This window comes from Vulpes vulpes, chromosome X (assembly GCF_048418805.1).
Source record: "Vulpes vulpes isolate BD-2025 chromosome X, VulVul3, whole genome shotgun sequence".
NCBI classification, from domain to species: domain Eukaryota; kingdom Metazoa; phylum Chordata; class Mammalia; order Carnivora; family Canidae; genus Vulpes; species Vulpes vulpes.
The window spans coordinates 47,207,612-47,234,951 of NC_132796.1; the positions used below are offsets into that span (position 1 = coordinate 47,207,612).

The 27,340-nt window shown below is 39.5% G+C and overlaps 1 protein-coding gene and 1 pseudogene across 2 annotated transcripts in view; one reads left to right on the forward strand and one right to left on the reverse strand.

Annotated features, from left to right (window-relative positions):
• ZC4H2 (zinc finger C4H2-type containing) overlaps positions 1–27,340 on the reverse strand; it is a 66,231-nt gene that overhangs the window by 24,827 nt on the left and 14,064 nt on the right. The window lies entirely within an intron of this gene.
• On the forward strand, positions 2,835–3,369 carry LOC112911214 (ubiquitin-conjugating enzyme E2 C-like; annotated as a pseudogene).

The window sequence follows — 27,340 nt, forward strand, 5'->3', positions numbered from 1 at the left end:
ATTTTCACTCATTTTCTCTCCTTTCCTTTTATTCCCTTTCACTAATTTTTATATTCCTCAAATGAATGAGACCATATAATGTCTGTCTTTTCCAGTTGCTATGTCTATATTCTTGAGTTTGATTTTATTAATGTCAGAGACCACACTCCATTTTACATTCTTTTAAATTGGTTGGGGATTATCTTATATCCCAAGATATGGCCTATTTGTCTCAGTATGTGTTTAATGGGCACTTGAATATATAACTTGTCTTTGGGTTAAGTGTTCTATAAATATTAAGGAAATCCTGTTGCTGATGGTGTTGTCAAGTTCTATACCTTTGCTGATTTTCTGTCTAATGATAGAGGAATGTTAAAGGCTCCAACTATAATTGGATTTATCCATCTTTGCCTTTGGTCCTATCAGATTTGCTTCACATATTTGGCATTTCTTTCATCTGGTGTATACCCTCTTAGGATTACTATGTCTTCTTGGTGGATTTACACCTTTGTCATTATGTTATGTATTTCTATGTACCTAGTAATTTTCTTTGCTCTGAAGTCTACTTTATCTGATATTAATATTTCCATTCCTATTTTTCTGATTAATGCTTTCATTATATATCTTCTTCCATTCATGGCACTTTTAACATACATATATCTATATATTTGAAGTGAGTTTTTTGTAGATAACATATAAATGGATCAAATTTTTAAAATTCTCTTGGCTAATCAGTTTTTAATTACTGTACTTAGGCCAATTATATTTAGTGTACTTATTGATAAGTTAGAGCTTAAATGTACCAATTCATTTTTGTTTACCATTTGATCTTTTATTCTGTTTTCTTTTAGCTGCTGTCCTGTGCTTAATTCATCATATCCCAGAATTATATTTTGTCTATACTGTTTTTAAGTGTATCTTTTTCTATAGTTTTTTAGTGGTTGCTCTAAGTATTACATTTCATAATTTTGTAGTCTATTGTGTCATCACTTTATTGGTATGATAGTAGAATCATTACCTACCTTTATGCCCCTTCACCTTCTACCATTTATAACTATCTGAAATATTTCTTCTACATGCATTGAAAACCATATTAGCACTACATTATTGCTTCCACCATCAGAAATAATTTAGAAAACTAAACAGGATAAGGAAAATGTACTGTATTTTATTATTATTTTTATTTATAAAAATATTATTATATTTTTCCTCTTTCTCGTATTTTTTCTCCTTCCTGTTATTTCATGTTTTCCTCTTTTATTTCCTATTTAAAAAGGAAATTCCTTTATTTTAGGGTAGATATGCTACTCACAAATTTTCTTACGTTTTCTTCATCTGAGAATATCTTAATTTTTTCCCTCATTCTTAATGGATATTTTTAATACATATAAAATTTAGGGTTTAGTTATAGACTGAATTGTCTCTCAAAAGTTCCCATGTTGAAGCCCTAATTCGCAGTGTGAATGCACTTAGTTTGTGGTCCTTTGGGGAAGAAATTAAAGTTAATGAGATCATAAATATGGTACCCTAATCCAATTGGATTGGTGTGCTCATAAGAAAGAGACACCAGAGATTGCTCTCTCTCTCTCTCTCTCTCTCTCTCTTTCTGAATGCACAGAGGAAAGGCCATGTGAAAATATAGCATCAAGGTGGCCAACTGCAAATCAGAAAGAGAGCCCTCACCAGAAAGCTAGTTTGCTGCATGTTGACCATAACTGCCTTTATAAGTGAGAAAATAAATGTCTGCTGTTTAAGCCATCCAGTCTATGATATTTTGTTGTAGAAGACTGAACAGCTTTTTGTACTGTAAAGTGGGGGTGTTACTTTAATAAATACCTAAAAATATGCAAGTGGCTTTGGAAATGGGTGCTGAGTAGAGGCTGGACATGTTTAGGGTATGTGCTTAAAAAGCCTATATTGCATTGAAAGAACTGCCGATAGAAATATGGTCATTAAAGGTGTTTCTGATGAGTTCTTATAGAGAAAAGAGGAACATGCTATTGGAAACTGGAGGAAAGGTAATCTATGTTATAAAGTGGCAAAGAATTTGGCTGAATTTTGTTCTAGTGTTTTACGAGGTAGTAAATGTGAGCAATGACATTGAATACTTAGCTGAAGAGATTTTTAAGAAAAATGTTGAAGGTGAGAATGGTTTCTCCTTGTTGTTTATAGTTAAATGCAAGAGGAGAGAAAGAAACAGAAAGAATCATTAAGCAAAAAGGAACCAGAACTTGAAGATTTAGAAAACTCTAATTCCATCTATATTGCAAAATATATATAACATAAACATGTTATGGAAAGAACATGAACGATGTGGCTGGAAACCACTCTGAGATTACTTATTATTTTAATCAGGTATCTCAGCAGACATCAGGAATACAAATGTGATTATACAAGCATAGACACTGTCAGTATGCACAAAGGAAAGCAGAAATATAAAGTTTTTCAAACTCTGGGATTTTGCAGGAAAGGACAATAGAATTATTTAGTTCAAACATGTTTTTTTCTTTCAAGTAAAGGCAAGAATGATGCTGAACATGATTCAGAGATCATTAGGGCTGCCACTCCCACCATAAGCCCACAACTAATAGACCCAGGGGGCAAGGCTGTTTTCTCCTCATTTTCAAAGAATGGGTTCCCCTACTTAGTTCCAATAGGCCAGGATACCTGACTAGTGCCTCAAGGAGAAAGGTGACTGCATAGAGCTGTCAGGATGTGGCTGCCACAAGGAGTTGTAGGGGTGATGCTGCTCAAATTACCTAGCCAAAGAAACTGATTCTTGAGCCTTAAAAATGTAATACAGACAGTTGCAGTTGTGCTCTCCGAGTTCCTGCCTCCCTCCCTGCACCGCCAGGATGGCCTCCCAGAACTGAGACCCAGCTGCCGCCAGTGTCACCACTACCTGGAAAGGAGCCAACTCCAGCGGGGGCACCGCCCAGGGCCCCATGGGCAAGAGGCTGCAGCAGGAGCTGATTACCCTCATGATGTCTGGTGATAAAGGAATTTCTGCCTTTCCTGAATCAGACAACCTTTTCAAATGGGTGGGGACCATCTACGGAGTAGCACAGTATATGAAGACCTGAGGTATAAGCTCTCCCTGGAGTTCCCCAGTAGCTACCCTTACAACGCACCCACAGTGAAGTTCCTCACACCCTGCTACCACCCCAACATGGACGCCCAGGGTAAAATCTGCTTGGACATCCTGAAGGACAAATGGTCTGCCCTTGTGACGTCAGGACCATCCTGCTGTTCATCCAGAGCTTGCTAGGAGAACCCAACATTGATAGTTGTTTGAACACACATGCTGCTGAGCTCCGGAAAAACTCCACAGCCTTTAAGAAGTAACTGCAAGAAACCTACTCAAAGCAGGTCACCAGCTAAGATCCCTGACTGCCCAGCCTCTTTCCTTGTGTTGTCTTTTTGTTTTCTCCCTACATGGTCTGTCCTCTTCATTTCTGTCTAGGACTCTGTATCTGAAGCTGTGGTATCATTTTTGTTTTGTTTCTGTTTTTTAAATTACTAATTTAAATTAAGTCTCTGTTTGAACCCTTGTGATGAATATATTAAATACATTGGGTTTAAAAAAAATGTAATGGAACTTAACATGCTAGGTTTAGCACTTCATTGGGAACTGCCAATCTAATCTTTCTGATTTCTCCTTTTAAAAAAGAGAATGTTTTTCCTATACCTGTTATACTACTATACTTGGGAAATATAACTTGTCTGCTTTCACAGATGGAGAGAAATTTTGACTCTGGATGAATCATACCACAAGTTTCACCCAAACCTACTTGAGATGATATTTAGATGAAACTTTGGGCTGGGCATATATGCTGCAATGGCTTAAGACATTTGGGGTTATGGGAAGGAATGAATGACTTTTGCACATGAGAAGGATGTGCCGGGGTGGGGGGGGGGCATAGAGTAGAAAGTACAGAATGCATTGTGTCCTTCTAAAATACATGTATTCAAACCCTAACCCCTAAAGTGACAATATTTGGAAAGAAGATTTTTAGGGAGGCACAAGTTAAATAAAGTCTTAACACTGGGACACAAATCCAATAGTATTGGTGGACTTATACATAGAGGCACGAAAATGTGAGCTCTTTCTATGCCCAAAAAAGAACAGAGGATAAACTTAAAATCAATTAAAGATCTAAATGTGAGATCTGAAACCATAAAACTAAAAGAAAACACAGGGAAAAAAAAAAAAAAGAAAACACAGGTAATAATCTCTTGGATATCAGCCTTTGCAACATATTTGTAGATATGTCTCCTCAGGCAAGGAAAACAAAAGCAAAAATAATCTATTGGGACAATACCAAAATAAAAAGCAAAAGAAACCATCAATGAAATGAAAAAGCAAACTACTAAGTGAAAGAAGATATTTGAAAATTATATGTCTGATAAAAGATTAATATTCAAAAGATATAAAGAGCATATGAAACTCAAGATATATATTAAAAGCAAATAGTCTGATTAAAAATGGCAGAGAATCTGAATAGACATTTTTACAAAGACATATCATTGTAAAGCCCACATATGAAAAGAAGCTCAATAACAATAATCATCAGGGAAATGCAAATCAAAACCAAAATGACATACTACCTTATACCTGTTACAATGGCTAGAATAAAAAAGACAAGAGATAAGCGTTGGTGAGAATGTAGAGAAAAAGGAACCCATCATGCACTGTTGTTGGTAATATAAATTGGTACACCTACTGTGAAAAAGTTTGTAGTTTCCTGAAAAAAATTAATTGAAATATCATAGGATCCAATAATTCCACTACTGGGTATTTACACAAAGAACAAAATCACTAATTCAAAAAGATATATGCACCCCCTGTATTTATTGAGTTTTATTTACAATAGAAATGGCAGCAATGCAAATGTCTACCAATAGATGGATGCATAAAGAAAATGTGGTATATAAATATATAATGGAACATTGCTTGTCATAAAAAGAATGAGATCTTGCCATTTGTGACAACATGGATGAACCTAGAAGGCATTCAGCTAAGTGGAATAATTCAGTCAGAGACAAATTCCATATGATTCTACTCATATGTGGGATCAAAAAATAAAACAAATAAAAAACCAGAAATGGATTATTAAAAATAGAGAACTGGTGGGTACCACTGAAATGTGGAGGAGGGAAGCTGATGAAATAGATAAAAAGTATTAAAAAGTACAAAATCTACTTATAAAATAAATAAGTTGTGATGAAAAATACAGCACAACAAATATAGTCAATAATATTGTAATAATATAGTAGGTGACAGATGGTGACAACACTTACAGTGGTGAACAATTAACAATGTACAAAATGGTTGGATTACTCTGTTATATACCTGAGGCTAATATAACATTATATGTCCATTATTCTTCAATAATAAATTTAAAAAGCAACATTGACATACTGTCATAAAGATGGACAAATGGAACTATGAAGTAAAAAAGAAAGTCCAGAAATAAACCTACAAACATAAGAACAACTGGTTTCTGAGAAAGGTGTAGAAACAATGCTATGGAGAACATGTCCTTTTCAACAACTGGTCCTGATACAACTGTATATTCACATGCAAAATATAAACAAATAAATAATTTTGACATAATCTGAATCATATACAGCAATTAAGTGAAAATGAATCATAGGCTTATGTGTAAAACCTAAGAAATAAACTTTCTGGAGGAAAACTCAGAAGAAAATATTTGTGACATAAACATAGAAGAAAATTTTTGTGAATTTCTCTTAGGCAAAGATTTCTTTTACAGAAATGCAATCCATAAAAGAAAGTATTAATGATTTAGACTTCTTCATCACTATTGAGAAGTTCTGCAATTCAAAAGACAGTTAAGAGAATGTAAAGACAAATCACAGATTGGGAAACCATCTTTGTGATGCCTGTATCTAAAGGTTTTGTATCCAGAATACATAAAAAATCCACAGTAAGTTAACAAACAATTGAAAAATGGGCCAAAGATCTGAATAGGTATTTCAGCAAAGATATATTGGTGGCAAATAACCCATGAAGAAGATGCTCAAAAGAATTACTCATTAGGAAAATGCAAGTTAACTACAGTAAACTACAAAGAATTACTACTTTACACACCACTTTGATGGCAATAATGTCCTTTTATACACACTTGATTACCAAGTGTCACGGATATAGAGCAAGTGAAATCTTCATACACTACTTCTGGTGATGGAAAGTGCCACAATACTTTGGAAAACAGTTTCCAATATCATAAAAAATTATATGTATGCTTATCATATGATGCAGAAATTCCTGGTTAGGAATCTAACCAGGAGAAATTAAAATCTATTTCCATGTAAATAATCAACAAAATTAAAAGGCAACCTATTGAATGGGAGAAGATATTTACAAATGATGTATCTAATAAGGGACAGTATCCAAGATATATAAAGAACTTATAAATCTCAATACCCAGAGGGGGGAGGGGCAAGATGGCGGCGGAGTAGGGTCTCCAGGTCACCTGTCCTCAACAAATTACCTAGAAAACCATCCAATCATCCTGAAAATCTATGAATTCGGCCTGAGATTTAAAGAGAGACCAGCTGGAACGCTACAGAGAGAAGAGTTCGCGCTTCTATCAAGGTAGGAAGACGGGGAAGAAGAAATAAAGGAACAAAAGGCCTCCGAGGGGGAGGGGCCCCGCGAGGAGCCGGGCTGAGGCCGGGGCGAGTGTCCCCAGGACAGGAGAGCCCCGTCCCGGAGGAGCAGGAGCTGCACCGACCTTCCCCGCGGAAAGGGGCTCCCGGGGAATTGGAGCAGGATCCCCAGAAAGGCGGGGATGCCCTCGGGCTCCCGGGGACAGTAACAGAGGAACTGCGCCCCGGAGAGTGCGCCGAGCTCCCTAAGGGCTGCAGCGCTCGGCGGGACCCGGAGCAGCTCGGAGGGGCTCGGGCGGCGGCTCCGCGGAGGGGGCTGCGCGGCTCCGGGAACAGCTCAGAGGCGGCGGCTCGGGCGGAGGAAGAAGCTCCGCGGAGGGGGCGGCGCGGCTCCGGGAACAGCTCGGAGGGGCTCGGGCCGCGGCTCCGCGGAGGGGGCTGCGGGGCGGGAGCGCGAATCCAACAGCGCAGCCCCGGAGCACAGGGCGCCGGGACACAGCCCAGGATCCGGCCTCCCCCCGGGACAGGCAGAGGCCGGGAGGGCCCAGGACAGCAAGGACGCTCCTGCCTGGAACTGAGCAGATCAGCGGCCCCGCCCGGGAGCTCCCAGGCCCTGCAGACGGAGAGCCCGGAGCTACTGCGGGAGCTGACCCCAGGGTCCCAGAGCTGCCCCCGCCACTGTGGCTTCCTACCGGGGCCTCACGGGGTAAACACCCCCCCACTGAGCCCTGCACCAGGCAGGGGCAGAGCAGCTCCCCCAAGTGCTAACACCTGAGAATCAGCACAGCAGGCCCCTCCCCCAGAAGACCAGCGAGACGGACCAGTTCCAAGGGAAGTCAAGGGACTTAAAGTACACAGAATCGGAAGATACTCCCCGTGGTTTTTGCTTTTGGTTTTTTTTGTTTTTGTTTTTGTTTTTTTTTGTGTTTTTTGTTTGTTTGTTTGTTTTGTTTTGTGCTTTTTTTTTCTTTCTTTCTTCTTGATTTCTGATTGCTTACCCCGCCCCACCCCCCCCTTTTTTTTTCTTTTATCTCCTTTCTTTCTTTTTCTTTCTTTTTCTTCTCTTTTCCCCCCTTTTTTTTCTTCTTTCTCTTTTTTCTTTTTCTCTTTTTTTTCCTTCTCTCTCTTTTTCTCCTTTTCCCAATACAACTTGTTTTTGGCCACTCTGCACTGAGCAAAATGACTAGAAGGAAAACCTCACCTCAAAAAAAAGAATCAGAAACTGCCCACTCTCCCACAGAGTTACAAAATATGGATTACAATTCAATGTCAGAAAGCCAATTCAGAAACACTATTTTACAGCTACTGGTGGCTCTAGAAAAAACCATAAAGGACTCAAGAGACTTCATGACTGCAGAATTTAGATCCAACCAGGCAGAAATTAAAAATCAATTAAATGAGATGCAATCCAAGCTAGAAGTCCTAACGACGAGGGTTAACGAGGTGGAAGAACGAGTGAGTGACATAGAAGACAAGTTGATGGCAAAGAGGGAAACTGAGGAAAAAAGAGACAAGCAATTAAAAGACCATGAGGATAGATTAAGGGAAATAAATGACAGCCTGAGGAAGAAAAACCTACGTTTAATTGGGGTTCCTGAGGGCGCCGAAAGGGACAGAGGGCCAGAATATGTATTTGAACAAATCATAGCTGAAAACTTTCCGAATCTGGGAAGGGAAACAGGCATTCAGATCCAGGAAATAGAGAGATCCCCCCCTAAAATCAACAAAAACCGTTCAACACCTCGACATTTAATAGTGAAGCTTGCAAATTCCAAAGATAAGGAGAAAATCCTTAAAGCAGCAAGAGAAAAAAAGTCCCTGACTTTTATGGGGAGGAATATTAGGGTAACAGCAGACCTCTCCACAGAGACCTGGCAGGCCAGAAAGGGCTGGCAGGATATATTCAGGGTCCTAAATGAAAAGAACATGCAACCAAGAATACTTTATCCAGCAAGGCTTTCATTCAAAATGGAAGGAGAGATAAAGAGCTTCCAAGACAGGCAGCAACTGAAAGAATATGTAACCTCCAAACCAGCTCTGCAAGAAATTTTAAGGGGGACTCTTAAAATTCCCCTTTAAGAAGAAGTTCAGGGGAACAATCCACAAAAACAAGGACTGAATAGATATGATGACACTAAACTCATATCTATCAATAGTAACTCTGAACGTGAACGGGCTTAATGACCCCATCAAAAGGCGCAGGGTTTCAGACTGGATAAAAAAGCAGGACCCATCTATTTGCTGTCTACAAGACACTCATTTTAGACAGAAGGACACCTACAACCTGAAAATAAGAGGTTGGAGAACCATTTACCATTCAAATGGTCCTCAAAAGAAAGCAGGGGTAGCCATCCTTATATCAGATAAATTAAAATTTACCCCAAAGACTATAGTGAGAGATGAAGAGGGACACTATCTCATACTCAAAGGATCTATCCAACAAGAGGACTTAACAATCCTCAATATATATGCCCCGAATGTGGGAGCTGCCAAATATTTAAACCAATTAATAACCAAACTGAAGAAATACCTTGATAATAATACACTTATACTTGGTGACTTCAATCTAGCTCTTTCTACCCTGGATAGGTCTTCTAAGCACAACATATCCAAAGAAACGAGAGCTTTAAATGATACACTGGACCAGATGGATTTCACAGATATCTACAGAACTTTACATCCAAACTCAACTGAATACACATTCTTCTCAAGTGCACATGGAACTTTCTCCAGAATAGACCACATACTGGGTCACAAATCGGGTCTGAACCGATACCAAAAGATCGGGATAGTCCCCTGTATATTCTCAGACCATAATGCCTTGAAATTAGAACTTAATCACAACAAGAAGTATGGAAGGACCACAAACACGTGGAGGTTAAGGACCATCCTGCTAAAAGATGAAAAGGTCAACCAGGAAATTAAGGAAGAATTAAAAAGATTCATGGAAACTAATGAGAATGAAGATACAACCGTTCAAAATCTTTGGGATGCAGCAAAAGCAGTCCTGAGGGGGAAATACATCGCAATACAAGCATCCATTCAAAAACTGGAAAGATCTCAAATTCAAAAGCTCACCTTACACATAAAGGAACTAGAGAAAAAGCAACAAATAGACCCCACCCCCAGCAGAAGAAGACAGTTAATTAAAATTCGAGCAGAACTCAATGATATCGAGACCAAAAGAACTGTGGAACAGATCAACAGAACCAGGAGTTGGTTCTTTGAAAGAATTAATAAGATAGGTAAACCATTAGCCAACCTTATTAAAAAGAAGAGAGAGAAGACTCAAATTAATAAAATCATGAATGAGAAAGGAGAGATCACTACCAACACCAAGGAAATACAAACGATTTTAAAAACATATTATGAACAGCTGTACGCCAATAAATTAGGAAATCTAGAAGAAATGGACGCATTCCTGGAAAGCCACAAACTACCAAAACTGGAGCAGGAAGAAATAGAAAACCTGAACAGGCCAATAACCAGGGAGGAAATTGAAGCAGTCATCAAAAACCTCCCGAGACACAAGAGTCCAGGGCCAGATGGCTTCCCAGGGGAATTCTATCAAACGTTTAAAGAAGAAATCATACCTATTCTACTAAAGCTGTTTGGAAAGATAGAAAGACATGGAGTACTTCCAAATTCGTTCTACGAGGCCAGCATCACCTTAATTCCGAAACCAGACAAAGACCCCACCAAAAAGGAGAATTACAGACCAATATCCCTGATGAACATGGATGCAAAAATTCTCAACAAGATACTAGCCAATAGGATCCAACAACACATTAAGAAAATTATTCACCATGACCAAGTAGGATTTATCCCTGGGACACAAGGCTGGTTCAACACTCGTAAAACCATCAATGTGATTCATCATATCAGCAAGAGAAAAACCAAGAACCATATGATACTCTCATTAGATGCAGAGAAAGCATTTGACAAAATACAGCATCCATTCCTGATCAAAACCCTTCAGAGTGTTGGGATAGAGGGAACTTTCCTCGACATCTTAAAAGCCATCTACGAAAAGCCCACAGCAAATATCATTCTCAATGGGGAAGCACTGGGAGCCTTTCCCCTAAGATCAGGAACAAGACAGGGATGTCCACTCTCACCACTGCTGTTCAACATAGTTCTGGAAGTCCTCGCCTCAGCAATCAGACAACAAAAAGACATTAAAGGCATTCAAATTGGCAAAGAAGAAGTCAAACTCTCCCTCTTCGCCGATGACATGATACTCTACATAGAAAACCCAAAAGCCTCCACCCCAAGATTGCTAGAACTCATACAGAAATTTGGTAGCGTGGCAGGATACAAAATCAATGCCCAGAAATCAATGGCATTTCTATACACTAACAATGAGACTGAAGAAAGAGAAATTAAGGAGTCAATCCCATTTACAATTGCACCCAAAAGCATAAGATACCTAGGAATAAACCTAACCAAAGAGGTAAAAGATCTATACCCTAAAAACTATAGAACACTTCTGAAAGAAATTGAGGAAGACACAAAGAGATGGAAAAATATTCCATGCTCATGGATTGGCAGAATTAATATTGTAAAAATGTCAATGTTACCCAGGGCAATTTATACGTTTAATGCAATCCCTATCAAAATACCATGGACTTTCTTCAGAGAGTTAGAACAAATTATTTTAAGATTTGTGTGGAATCAGAAAAGACCCCGAATAGCCAGGGGAATTTTAAAAAAGAAAACCATAGCTGGGGGCATCACAATGCCAGATTTCAGGTTGTACTACAAAGCTGTGGTCATCAAGACAGTGTGGTACTGGCACAAAAACAGACACCTAGATCAATGGAACAGAATAGAGAACCCAGAAGTGGACCCTGAAATGTACGGTCATCTAATATTCGATAAAGGAGGAAAGACTATCCATTGGAAGAAAGACAGTCTCTTCAATAAATGGTGCTGGGAAAATTGGACATCCACATGCAGAAGAATGAAACTGGACCACTCTCTTTCACCATACACAAAGATAAACTCAAAATGGATGAGAGATCTAAATGTGAGACAAGATTCCATCAAAATCCTAGAGGAGAACACAGGCAACACCCTTTTTGAACTTGGCCAAAGTAATTTCTTACAAGATACATCCACAAAGGCAAAAGAAACAAAAGCAAAAATGAACTATTGGGACTTCATCAAGATAAGAAGCTTTTGCACAGCAAAGGATACAGTCAACAAAACTAAAAGACAACCTACAGAATGGGAGAAGATATTTGCAAATGACATATCAGATAAAGGGCTAGTTTCCAAAATCTATAAAGAACTTATTAAACTCAACAGCAAAGAAACAAACAATCCAATCATGAAATGGGCAAAAGACATGAAGAGAAATCTCACAGAGGAAGACATGGACATGGCCAACAAGCACGTGAGAAAATGCTCTGCATCACTTGCCATCAGGGAAATACAAATCAAAACCACAATGAGATACCACCTCACACCAGTGAGAATGGGGAAAATTAACAAGGCAGGAAACAACAAATGTTGGAGAGGATGCGGAGAAAAGGGAACCCTCTTTCACTGTTGGTGGGAATGTGAACTGGTGCAGCCACTCTGGAAAACTGTGTGGAGGTTCCTCAAAGAGTTAAAAATAGACCTGCCCTACGACCCAGCAATTGCACTGTTGGGGATTTACCCCAAAGATTCAGATGCAATGAAACGTCGGGACACCTGCACCCCGATGTTTCTATCAGCAATGGCCACAATAGCCAAACTGTGGAAGGAGCCTCGGTGTCCATCGAAAGATGAATGGATAAAGAAGATGTGGTTTATGTATACAATGGAATATTACTCAGCCATTAGAAACGACAAATACCCACCATTTGCTTCAACGTGGATGGAACTGGAGGGTATTATGCTGAGTGAAATAAGTCAATCGGAGAAGGACAAACAGTGTATGTTCTCATTCATTTGGGGAATATGAATAATAGTGAAAGGGAATATAAAGGAAGGGAGAAGAAATGTTGGGAAATATCAGGAAGGGAGACAGAACATAAAGACTCCTAACTCGGGGAAACGAACTAGGGGTGGTGGAGGGGGAGGAGGGCGGGTGTTGGAGGGGAATGGGTGACGGGCACTGAGGTGGACACTTGACGGGATGAGCACTGGGTGTTTTTTTGTATGTTGGTAAATTGAACACCAATAAAAATTAATTAAATAAAATAAAATAAAATAAAATAACTATGAATTAAAAAAAATAAAAATAAAAATAAAAACAGGATTTATCTCTAAAAAAAAAAAAAAAATCTCAATACCCAAAACGACTGAACAAACCAATTAAAAAGTGGACAGAAGACATGAATAGATATTTTTTACAAAGATATTTTTTCTAATGTCCTAGAAGACAATGAATGGCCAAAGACACATTAAAAGATGCACAATATCACCCATCATCAGGAAAATAAAAATCAAAACTACAATAAGATATCACCTCACACCTGTGATGATGGCTAAAGCCATCAACACAAGAAAGAATAGGTGTTGGTGAGAATGTGGAGAATGGGGAACCCCTTTGCACTGTTGCTGGGAATACAAACTGGTGGAGCCACTCTGAAAAATTGTATGTAGGTTCCCCAAAAAGTGAAAAATGGAACTATGCCATGATCCAGCAATTGCACTAGTAGGTATTTACCCAAAGAATAGAATAATACTAATTCAAAGGAATAATGCACCCTAGTGTTTATAGAAGCATTATCTACCATGGCCAAATTGTAGAAAGAGCCCAAAAGTTCATTGACTGATGAATGGATAAAGAATTATAATACATATATAATTAATATAATATATAATTACATAAAATTTATAATAGAATATTACCCAGCCATCAAAAAGAATTAAATCTTGCCATCTGCAATGAAATGGATGGAGCTAGAGTGTATTATGCTAACAAAATAAGTCAGAGAAAGACAAATACCATGATTTCACTCATATGTGAGTGAAACAAACAAAACAAAAACAGGCAAAGGGGAAAAAAGAGAGAGAGAGAGGCAAATCAAGAAACAGAATCTGTGGAGCTAGGAGAGAGAAAAGAGAAAAGCACACAGGGGACACACAAGGAAAACACTTCTCCAAAGCTACTGACTGGGAAAATAAGAGGGGCTGATTTCTGTGAGTTTTTTCAACCAGCAGAGCTCAAAGACTTGAGTTTTAGAGGTCGGTATTGTGGCTGGTATACAGCACTGAGGACATTGCAGTGCTCCCGTAGAGAAGGCAGTCAGGTTGTAGCCCGGGGGGCAGACAGCACCATCTGAAGATCTCCTGAGACACACTGGGAGAGATGGTTTCCCCTTCTTGGAGTACATCTGAGAGAGGTGGCATTGCCTCTCTGGGGACAAAGGAGCTGGTGAGAGATATTACCCTCCCCTGCCACTCATCATAGGCATAGAGCCACCTGATGAGGGTGGCTAACCCAGACACTACCCATTTAGCAAAGCTGCTTGCTTTGTTCCAAATTCCACATGCCTGACGTCTGGTGCAACTGCCCTTCTGGGTCAAATCTGCATCAATCCCAGCACAGTGAAATATCCCCCCACCCCACACAGAAAATTTGTGTGGGCCCCTGTCATTCCAGGTCTCTAAAGTTTTAGAGTTCTGAAACTCAACTGGCCTGTATGGAATAACCCCAAAGTGCACTGCACTTCTCCAGACAGGCAAGTGACCTGGACACAGACAGTGTGTAAGCAGTGATCTGAAAAACACCTAGGATGCAGGAGGGAAATATATTCATTTTTCTAGGAAAGCTTCCCTGACAGTAACAAACATGAATTCCCCTCTCTGAAGACAAGGGAGCTGGCTGGCACCATTTCCCTCCCTTGTCCCTTAGCATAATCTAACTTCAATAAATAGCACAGGGCCAAAATTGTTTATATCAAACCCTGCTTCCCCTGTACTTTGCTGGTACTGCTTTTCTCAAGCAAGTGTGTCTGAGAACCACTGCACTGGGCTCCTCCCCCATAAGACCAGGACAAACCCCAGCATACACCACATCTATTGACCATAAAGTTCTGCAAAGCTTCAGCACTGCTGGAAATAGCATCGCGTCTTTTATAACAAGCAGACCATCTAAATTAAAACTCACCACACTCTGGCCAAGGTCCAAACACGCCCCACTGAAGGTTAATAAAAAACTCTACAGAGGACTGACCTGAGGGATAGAGCAGCCATAACACAAAAGCAGAGTACACACGCCATACAAAAGAGACAATTCCTGAAGCACCAGGCTCAGGACATTATATATGACCTCTTCTTCATAAAGACATTACTCTCAGGAGCAGGGAAATACAACAGGCTTTCCTAGCACAAAGAGGATGATCAAGACTTAGACAAAATGCCACATGGAGAAATTCATCCTAAAAGAAGGAACAAGAAAATATCATTGTTAGGGATCTAAATAAACAGATATAGGTAATATTCCTGATTCAGAATTTAAAGTAATGACTAAGGGGGGGAGCAAGACGGTGGAGGAATAGGTGCCTCACTCACCTGACTCCATCAACTTACTTAGATTACTTTCAAATCATCCTGAAAACCTACAAATTCAACCTGAGATTTAGAGAGAACAGCTGGAACACTACAGTGAGAAGGGTTTTCAGATCTAACAAGGTAGGAAGGCTGAAAAAAAAAATAAATAAGAATAAAGGGGGTAGGGGCTCCATGAGGAGCTGGCTAAGGATCGGTGGGGAAAGCCCAGTCCCGGAGAAGCAGGAACTTTATTTTTTTTAATTTTTTAAAATAAATTAATTTTTTTATTGGTGTTCAATTTACCAACATACAGAATAACACCCAGTGCTCATCCTGTCAAGTGCCCCCCTCAGTGCCCGTCACCCATTCACCCCCACCCCCCGCCCTCCTCCCCTTCCACCACCCCTAGTTCGTTTCCCAGAGTTAGGAGTCTTTTTCTTCTCCCTTCCCTTATATTCCCTTTCACTGTTATTTATATTCCCCAAATGAATGAGAAGATACACTGTTTGTCCTTCTCCAATTGACTTACTTCACTCAGCATAATACCCTCCAGTTCCATCCACGTTGAAGCAAATGGTGGGTATTTGTTGTTTGTAATGGCTGAGTAATATTCCATTGTATACATAAACCACATCTTCTTTATCCATTCATCTTTCAATGGACACCGAGGCTCCTTCCACAGTTTGGCTATTGTGGACATTGCTGCTAGAAACATCGGGGTGCAGGTGTCCTGGCGTTTCATTGCATCTGAATCTTTGGGGTAAATCCCCAACAGTGCAATTGCTGGGTCATAGGGCAGGTCTATTTTTAACTCTTTGAGGAACCTCCACACAGTTTTCCAGAGTGGCTGCACCAGTTCACATTCCCACCAACAGTGTAAGAGGGTTCCCTTTTCTCCGCATCCTCTCCAACATTTGTGGTTTCAGAAGCAGGAACTTTAAAAAATCTGTACCGGATTCCTCTGGGATGAAAAGGTGCTTAGCAGGGAAATCAAGCAGAATAGCAGGAGGGGTAGTGGAGCTTCTAGTCTCCTGGAGTCACTAATAGAGGAAGTGCGCCCCAGGGGGAAAGTGCACCACGCTATGGGCCGATCTTGGTAAAGAGCTGGAGCGCACACCCAGCGGGGCATCTGAGAGAAGCCGGTCCAGCAGGCGGGGGATCTGGGTGGAGGAGGCTGCGCCCTGCTGCCTTTGGGACCTGTGGCCTTGGGAGCATGATTCCAACAGCATAGGCCCTGGATCCCAGGGCACTGGGTGGACAAAGCCAGGGATCCTGCACTCCCCTCTGGACAGGCGGTGGTGGGGTAGGCACAGGACAGCAGGGACTATCCAGCCGCCAGGTGCCCCCAAGCTGTGCAGATCAGTGCACCCAACCCAGGAGCACCCAGGTCAGTGCATAGTGGGAGACTGCGGTAGTTACTAGGGGAACTGACTCCTGAGCTAGAGAGCTGGCCTTTGCCAGTGTTGTTGTTCCTCTGTTTCACCCTGTGCCTGGGAGGTGCGGGGCCCAAGGAAACAGAGGCCTCACAAGATAAACAACTCCCACTGAGCCCAGCACCAAGTGGGGGACGGGGCAGCTACCCCAGGTTCACACACCTGAGAATCAGCACAGCAGGCCCCTCCCACAGAAGACCAGTTGAAAGAACAGGGAAAGAGTAAGTTATTGACCAAGCAGCACTGGAAAAGCTCCAGGAATCATCTAGGCTGAAATTTACTTAGGTCGTAGTTGATGTTCTTGACACAGCCCGCTCATACAGCCACTAGGCACTGAGCAAAATGACTAGAAAGAAGAACTCACCACAAAAGAAAGACTCAGAAACAGTATTCTCTCCCACAGAGTTACAGAATTTGGATTATAATTCTATGTCAGAAAGAATTATAAAGCGTCTGGTGGCTATGGAAAAAACAATAAAGGATTCAAGAGAATTCATGACTGCAGATTTTAGATCTAATCAGGCCAAAAATAAAATCAATTAAATGAGATGCAATCCAAACTGGAGGTCCTAATGACAAGGGTTAATGGGGTAGAAGAAAGAGTGAGTGACATAGAAGACAAGTTGGTGGCAAGGAAGGAAGCTGAGGAAAAAAGAGAAAACCAATTAAAAGGTCATGAGAAAAGGTTAAGGGAAATAAATGACAGCCTCTGAAGGAAAAAATCTAAGTATAATTGGGGTTCCAGAGGGTGCCGAGAGGGACAGAGGAGAAGAAAGCACATTTGATCAAGTCATAACTGAGAACTTCCCTAATATGGGAGGGACACAGGCATTCAGATCCAGGAGATAGAGAGGACCCTCCCTAAAATAAATAAAAACGGTTCAACACATCAACATTTAATAGTGAAACTCGGTAATTCCAAAGAGAAAGAGAAAATCCTTAAAGCAGCAAGAGACAAGAGATCCCTAAATTATATGGGAAAATATATTAGATTAACAGCAGACCTCTCCACCGAAACCTGGCAGGCCAGAAAGGGCTGGCAGGATATATTCAGGGTCCTAAATGAGAAGAACCTGCAGCCAAGAATACTTTATCCATCAAGGCTCTCATTCAGAATAGAAGGAGACATAAAGAGCTTCCAAGATAGGCAGAAACTAAAGGAATATGTGATCACCAAGCCAGCTCTACAAGAAATAGTAAGGGGGACTCTGTAAAAGAAAGAGGAAGCCCAAAGAAATAATCCACAAAAACAGGGATTGAATAGGTATTATGATGACACTAAATTCATATCTTTCAAAGTTAACTCTGAACGTGAATGGGCTAAATGATCCAAAAAAGACGCAGGGTTTCAGACTGGATAAAAAGGCAAGACCCATCTATTTGCTGACTACAAACACATTTTATTTTGTTTTTTTTTTTAAGAGACTCATTTTAGACCTAAGGATACCTCCAGCCTGAATATGAAAGGAAGGAGAAACATTCAATGGTCCTCAAAAGAAAGCAGGAGTAGCAATCCTTATATCAGATAAATTAAAGTTCATCCCAAAGACTGTAGTAAGAGATGAAGAGGTACATTTTATCGTACTTAAAGGATATATCCAACAAGAGGACCTAGAAATCATGAATATTTATGCCCCTAATGTCGGGGCTGCCAAGTATATCAATCAATTAATAACCAAAGTAAAGACATACTTAGATAATAATACACCAAAACTGGGAGACTTCAACACGGCACGTTCTGCAAATGACATATTTTCTAAACACAACATCTACAAAGGAACAAGAGCATTAAATGATACACTGTACCAGATGGATTTCACAGAAATTTAGAGAAATTTACATCCGAACGGAACCGAATACACATTCTTCTAAATTGCACATGGAAATTTCTAGACTAGAACAGATACTGGGTCACAAATCAGGTCTCAACCGATGCCAAATGTTTGGGATCCTCCCCTGCATATTTTCAGAACATAATACTTTGAATCTTGAACTCAATCACAAGAAGAAATTTGGAAGACACTCAAACATGTGGAGGTTAAAAAGCATCCTACTAAAGGATGGATTGGTCAATCAGGAAATTAGAGAAAAATTAGAGATTCATGGAAACTAATGAATGAAGATACACCTGTTCAAAATCTTTGGGATTCAGCAAATGCAGTCCTAAGAAGAAAATACATCGCAATACAAGCATCCCTCAAAAAATTGGAAAAAACTCAAAAAAGCTGACCTCACATCTAAAGAAACTGGAGAATGAATAGCTAATAAAACCTACACCAAGCAGAAGAGAGTTAATAAAGATCCAAGGAGAACTCAATGAAATAGAGTCCAGAAGAACTGTATAACAGATCAACAAAAGCAGGAGCTGGTTCTTTAAAAGAATGAGTAACATAGATAAACCATTAGCCAGCCTTATTAAAAACAAAAGAGAAAAGACTCAAATTAATAAAATCATGAATGAGAAAGGAGAGATCACAACCAAGGAAATAAAAATGATGTTAAAAATGTACTATGAGCCACTATACACCAATAAATTAGGCAATCTAGAAGAAATGGATGCATTTCTGGAAAACTACAAACTATCAAATCTGGAACGTGGCGAAAAAGAAAACCTGAACAGGCCAATAACAAGGGAGGAAAGTGAAGAAGTCATTAAAAACCTTCCAACACACAAAAGTCCAGGGCAGTATGGCTTCCCAGGGGAATTCTATCGAACGTTTAAAGAACAAACAATATCTATTCTACTAAAGCTGTTCCAAAAGATAGAAAGGGATGGAAAACTTCCGAACTCATATTATGAGGCCAGTTTCATTTTATTTTATTTATTTTGTTTTAATTTGTTTTATTTTATTTTTATACTTTTATTTAAGATTTTATTTATTGGGATCCCTGGGTGGCGCAGCGGTTTGGCGCCTGCCTTTGGCCCGGGGCGCGATCCTGGAGACCCGGGATCGAATCCCACGTCGGGCTCCCGGTGCATGGAGCCTGCTTCTCCCTCTACCTATGTCTCTGCTTCTCTCTCTCTCACTGTGTGCCTATCATAAATAAATAAAATTAAAAAAAAAAAGATTTTATTTATTTATTCATGAGAGACACAGAGAGAGAGAGAGAGAGAGAGAGAGAGAGGCAGAGACACAGAGACACAGGCAGAGGGAGAAGCAGGCTCCATGCAGGGAGCCCGATGTGGGACTCGATCCCAGGTCTCCAGGATCATGCCCTGGGCTGAATGCAGTGTTAAACCACTGAGCCATGAGGGCTGCACGCAAGCATAATTTTAATTCCAAAACCAGGCAAAGACCCCACCTAAAAGGAGAATTATAGACCAATATCTCTGATGAACACAGATACAAAAATTCTCAACAACATACTAGCCAATAGGATCCAACAATAGGGGATCCCTGGGTGGCTAGTGGTTTAGCGCCTGCCTTTGGCCCAAGGCGTGATCCTGTAGTCCCTGGATCGAGTCCCGCGTCGGGCTCCCGGCATGGAGCCTGCTTCTCCCTCCTCCTGTGTCTCTGCCTCTCGATCTCTCTCTCTCTCTATGTCTATCATAAATAAATAAATAAATCTTTAAAAAAAAAGGATCCAACAATACATTAAGAGGATTATTCACTATGACCAAGTGGGATTCATCCCCGGGATGTAAGGCCGGTTCAACACTCGTAAAACAATCAATGTGACTCATCATATCAACAAGGGAAAAACAAGAACCATATGATCCTCTCAATAGATGCAGAGAAAGCATTTGACAAAAGACAGCATTGATTCCTGATCAAAACTTTTTAGTGTGGGGCAGCCCCGGTGGCCCAGTGGTTTAGCACCTGCCTTTGGCCCAGGGCCTGATCCTGGAGACCTGGGATGGAGTCCCATGTCAGGCTCCCTGCATGGAGCCTGCTTCTCTCTCTACCTGTGTCTCTGCCTCTCTCTCTCTCTCTCTCTGTCTCTCATGAATGGGTAAATAAAATCTTTGAAGAAAAAGAAAAAATAAACTCTTTAGTGTGCAGGGATAGAGGAAACATTCCTCAGCATCTTAAAAGCCACTTACAAAAAGCCCACAGCAAATATCATTCTCAATGAGGAAACGCTGGGAGCCTTTCCCCTAAGATCAGGAACAAGACAGGGATGTCCACTCTCACCACTGCTAGTCAACATAGTACTAGAAGTCCTAGCCTCAGCAATCATGCAACAAAAGGAAAAAAAGGCATTCAAATTGGCAAAGAAGAAGTCAAACTCTCCCTCTTCGCAGATGACAGGATACTCTACATAGAAAACCCAAAAGACTCCACGCCAAGATTGCTAGAACTTATACAGAAATTTGGCAGTGTGGCAGGATACCAAATCAATGCCCAGAAATCAGTGGCATTTCTAGACACTAACAATGAGACTGAAGAAAGAGAAATTAAGGAGCCAATCCCATTTACAATTGCCCCCAAAAGCATAAGATACCTAAGAATAAACCTAACCAAAGAGGTAAAGGATCTATACCCTAAAAACTACAGAACACTTCTTTTTTTAAAGATTTTATTTATTTATTCATGAGAGATACACACACACACACACAGAGAGAGAGAGAGAGAGAGAGAGAGAGAGAGAGAGAAAGGCAGAGACAGGTAATGATGGAGGCTCCATGCAGGGGGCCTGACGTGGGACTTGATCCTGGGTCTCCAGAATCAGGCCCTGGGCTGAAGGCGGCACTAAACCACTGAGCCACCCAGGCTGCCCCTACAGAACACTTCTGAAAGAAATTGAGGAAGACACAAAGAGATGGAAAAATATTCCATGCTCATGGATTAGAAGAATTAACATTGTAAAAATGTCAATGCTATCCAGTGCTACTTACACATTTAATGCAATCCCTATCAAAATACCATGGACTTTCTTCAGAGAGTTGGAACAAATCATCTTAGGATTTGTGTGGAATCAGAAAAGATTCCAAATAGCCAGGGGAATATGGAAAAAAACCAGAGCTGGGACATCACAATGCCAGATTTCAAGTTGTACTACAAAGCTGTGATCATCAAGACAGTGTGGTATTGGCACAAAAACAGACATGTAGGTCAATGGAACACAATAGAGAACCCAGACATGGGCCCTCAATTCTATGGCCAACTAATATTCAACAAAGCAGGAAAGACTATCCATTGGAAAAAGGACAGTCTCTTCAATAAATGGTGTTGGAAAAATTGGACAGCCACATGCAGAAGAATGAACCTAGACCATTCTCTTACACCATACACAAAGATAAACTAAAAATGGATGAAAGATCTAAATGTGAGACTAGAATCCATCGAAATCCTAGAGGAGAACACAGGCAACACTCGTTTTGAACTTGGCCACAGAAACATCTTGCAAGATACATACATGAAGGCAAGGGAAACAAAAGCAAAAATGAATTATTGGGACTTCATCAAGATAAAAAGCTTCTGCACAGCAAAAGCAACAGTCAACAAAACTAAAAGACAACCTACAGAATGGGAGAAGATACTTGCAAATGACGTATCAGATGAAGGGCTAGTTTCGAAGACCTATGAAGAACTTTTTAAACTCAACAGCAAAGAAACAAACAATCCAATCATGAAACGGACCATAGGCATGAACAAAAATTTCACCAAAGAAGAAATAGACATGGCCAACAAGCACAAGAGAAAATGGTCCACATTACTTGCCATCAGAGAAATACAAATCAAAACCACAATGAAATACCACCTCACACCAGTGAGAAGGGTGAAAATTAACAAGACAGGAAACAACAAATGTTGGGGAGATGTGGATAAAGGGGAGCCCTCTTGCACTGTTGGTGGAAATGTGAACTGGTACAGCTATTCTGGAAAACTGTGTGGAGGTTCCTCAAAGAGTTAAAAATAGAGCTACCCTACTACCCAGCAATTGCACTGCTGGGGATTTACCACAAAGATACAGATGCAGTGAAATGGCTGGACACCTTCACCCTGATGTTTATAGCAGCAATGTTCACAATAGCCAAACTGGAAGGAGACTCCGTGTCCATCAAATGATGAATCAATAAAGATGTGGTCTAAATATACAATGGAATATTACTCAGCCATTATAAATGACAAATACCCACCATTTGATTCAATGTGGATAGAAATGGAGGGTATTATGCTGAGTAAAGTAAGTCAAGCGGAGAAGGACAAACATTATATGGTCTCATTCATTTGGGGAATATAAAAAATAATGAATGGGACTATAGGGGAAAGGAGAGAAAATGAGTGGGAAATATCAGAGAGGGTGACAGAACATGAGAGACTCCTATCTCTGGGAAACGAACAAGGGGTAGTAGAAGGGGAGGTGTGCGGGGGCATGGGGTGACTATGTTGGGCACTGAGGGGGGTATTGACAGGATGAGCACTGGGTATTATAGTATATGTTGGCAAATCGAACTCCAATAAAAAATATACACAAAAATATTTAAAAATAAAATAGAAAAGTAAAATGAATATTACATAAAATGAAAAATAAATAAATAAAAATGTATTAAAAATAAAATAAAGCAATAATTAAAAGGATAGTAGCCAAGCTTCAGGAAAGCATAGAAGAGGGATCCCTGGGTGGCTCAGTGGTTTAGCACCTGCCTTCGGCTCAGGTTGTGATCCTGGAGACCTGGGATTGGGTCCCGCATGAGGCTCCCTGCATGGAGCCTGCTTCTCCCTCTGCCTGTGTCTCTGCCTCTCTCTCTCTCTCTGTGTCTCTCATGAATAAATAAATAAAATCTTAAAAAAAATAATGCATAGATGACATCACAGAGTTTGAAAACCACTGAGATAAAGGTGCAAAAAATGAATCGGGCTGAAATGAAAATTTAATAACCAAGATTCAAAACTAATTGGATGTAATGAACTCAAGGATGGAAGAAGCAGAACAAATAAGTGATACAGAAAATAGATTTATGGTAAATAATGAAGCTAATTAAGAGAGGGAAAGAAAAATCTTGGATCAGGAAGGTAAACTTAGAGAACTCCATAACTCCATGAAACCTAATAGCGTTCATATCATAGGACTCCCAGTAAAAAAGAGAGAGAAAAGGGGGCAGAATGTTTATTTGAGGAAATTATAGCTGAACATTTCCCTAATTTAGAGAATGAACTGACTTCCAAATCTGCGAAGCACACAGAACTCTCACCAAAATCAAGAAAAGCAGACCAACGCCAAGATATATTGTAGTTAAATTTGGAAAATATCGAGATAAAAAGAAAAACTAAAAGCAGCGCAACTAACTTTATACCTAAAGGAGCTAGAAAAAGAAAAACAAATGAAACCTAAAGCAATCAGAGGAAGAAATAGAAAACTTGAACAAATAACCAGCGAAGAATTTGAATCACTGATCAATATCTCGCCACAAAGTTCAGGGCCATGTGACTTGCCAGGTGAATTCTACCAGCAGATTTTTTAAAAAGATTTTATTTATGTATTTGTTTGTATTAAAAATATTTAAAACTATTATTAAAAATTAAAATACTACACTATTTGTTTGTTTAAGAGAGAGAGCATATGAAAGAGACCATGAGTAGTGGGGAGGGGTAGAGGGAAAGGGAAAAGCAGACTCCCCTCTAAGCAGGGACACTAATATGTGGCTTGACCCTAGGACACAGATCATGGTCTGAGCTGACGGCAGATGCTTAACTGACTCAGCCATTCAGGCATCCCTTCTATGAAACATGTAAAGAAGAATTAATATCTATTCTTCTGAAACTGTTCCAAAAATAGAAAGGGAAGGAAAGCTTCCAAACTCATTCTATGATGCCAGTATCACTTTGATTCCAAAATGAGACAAAGATCCCTCTAAAAAGTAATATTACAGACCAATATTCCCAATGAACATGGATACAAAAATTCTCAACAAACTACTAGCAAATCAAATACAACAGTACATTAAAAGAATTATTCACCAGGACCAAGTAAGATCTATTCATGGGCTGCAGGGATGGTTCAATATTTGCAAATCAATAGTGATAGATCACTTTAATAAAAGAAAGGATAAGAACCGTATCAATACTCTCAATAGTTGTAGAAAAAAACATTTGACAAAGTACAGCATCCATTCTTGATAAAATACCCTCAACAAAGTAGAGTTAGGGGAAACATATCTCAACATCATAAAGGTCATATATGAATGACCCATAGCTAATATCATCCTGAAAACTGAGAGTTTTTCCCCTATGGTCAGGACAAGAAAAGGATGTTCACTATCACCACTCTAGTTTATCCTAGCCTCAGCAATCAGACAACAAAAAGAAAAGGCATTCAAATCTGCAAGGAAGAGATCAAAATTTCACTATTCACAGATGACATGATACTCTATGTAGAAAACCTGAAAGACACCAAAAAATTGTTAGAGCTGATACATGAATTAAGTAAAGTTGCAGAATACAAAATCAATGTACAGAATCTGTTGCATTTCTATACATCAATAATGAAGCAATAGAAAGAAAAATCAAGGAATCAATCCCATTTACAATTGCACCCAAAACCATAAGATACCTAGGAATACATCTAACCAAGGAGGTAAAAAGACTTGTACTCTGAAAACTATAAAAGACTTATGAAAGAAATAGAAGATGACACAAATGGAAAAATATTCCATGGTCATAGACTGGAAGAACAAATATTGTTAAAATGTCTGTTTTAGCAATCTACAAATTCAATGTAATCCCTATTGAATACCATATTCAATAGGTATTGAATAAAATACCATTGCATTTTTAGAGCTAGAAAAAATAATCCTAAAACTGCAAAAGACTGCAAATTGCCAAAGCAATCTCGAAAAAAAAAAAAAGCAAGCTGGAGGCATCACAATTTCAGACTTCAAGCTATATTACAAAGGTGCGGCCATCAAGACAGTATCTTACTGGTACAAAAACAGACACATAGATCAATGGAACAGAACGAACAGCCCAGAAACAGACCCATAACTATATGGTTCAACAAAGCAGGAAAGAATACCCAATAGAAATAAGACAGTCTCTTCAACAAATGGTGTTGGGAAAACTAGATAGCAACAGGCAAAAGAATGAAACTGGATTTCTTTCTTTCTTTCTTTCTTTCTTTCTTTCTTTCTTTCTTCTTTCTTCTTTCTTCTCTCTCTCTCTCTCTTTGAAACTGGACCACTTTCTTACACAGTACACAAAAATAAATTCAAAATGGTTGAAAGACATAAATGTGAGATAGGAAACTAATCAAAATCCTAGAGAACACAGGTAGCAACCTCTTGGACATTGGCTGTCACAACTTCTTACTAGACACATCTGATGCAAGGGAAACAATAAAATTAACTACTGGGACTTCATCATGATAAAAAGCTGCTGCCCAGTGAAGGAAACAATCAACAAAACTAAAAGGCAACTTTTGGAATGGAGAAGATACTTGCAAATTACATATCTGTTAAAGGGATAGTATTTAAAATCCACAAAAAATACCAAACTGGGGATCCCTGGGTGTCTCAACAGTTTAGCACCTGCCTTCGGCCCAGGGTATGATCCTGGAGTCCTGGGATCAAGTCCCACATCAGGCTTCCTGCATGGAGCCTGCTTCTCCCTCTGCCTGTGTCTCTGCCTCTCTCTCTCTCTCTCTCATGAATAAATAAATAAAATATTTTTTAAAAACTTATCAAACTAAACACCCAAGAAACAAATAATACAGTTAAGAAATAGGCAAAAGATATGAAGAGACATTTTTCAAAAGAAAACATAAGGATGGCCAACAACACATAAAAAGATGCTCAACACATCACTCATTATCAGGGAAATACAAATAAAAACTACAATGACATTATCACCTCACACATGTAAGAATGACTAAAATTAACAGCAGAAAAAAACCCACAGGTGTTGGTAAGGATGTGGAGAAATGGTTCTCTTGTATTTTTGGTGAAAATGCAAAGTGGTACAGCCACTCTGAAAAACAGAATGGAGTTTCCTCAAAAAGTGAAAAATGGACCTACCCTACAACCCAGCAACTGCAATACTAGGTATTTACCCAAATAATACAAAATACTAATTCAAAAGAATACTTGCACCTTGATGTTTATAGCAGCATTATCTATATTAGCCAAATTATAGAAACAGGTCAAGTGTCCATTGACTAATGAATGGATAAAGAAGTTACGATATACATAGACAATGGAATATTGCTCATGCATAATAATCAAATCTTGCTATTTGCAATGACATGGATAGAGCTAGAGTGTTTTGCTAAGTGAAATAAGCCAGTCAGTGAAAGACAAAAGCTGATGACTTTACTCATATGTAGAATTTAAGAAACAGAACAAATGAGGAATGAGGGGGAAAAAGAGAGGCAAACCAAGAAGCTGACTCTTAACCATAGAGGACAAAATGATGGTTACCAGAGAAGAGGTAAGTGAGGGATGGGTATGGGATAAATAGGTGAAGGGATTAATGAGTGCATTTGTGTTAAGCACTGGGTATTGTATGGAAGTGTTGAATCACTATATGTACACCTAAAACTAGTGTTATATTGTATGTTAGTAAACTGAAATTTAAATAAAAACTTAAAAATAAAATGTAATTCCTTGCAATGACTTATATGCCTATGTTTAGAGGAACATTATTCACGGAAGCTGAAAGGTAGACATAACCCAAATGTTTACTAATTGGTCAGCAAATGAACAAAATGTGGTATTCTCATACAATGAAAAACTATTTGCCATTAAAAAGGAAAGAAACAATGGCATATGCTACAATGTGTACAAGCCTCAAAATCAATATGCTAAGTTGTATGTAAAGGCAAATCTATAAAGACAGAAAGTACATTACTGGTTGTCTGGA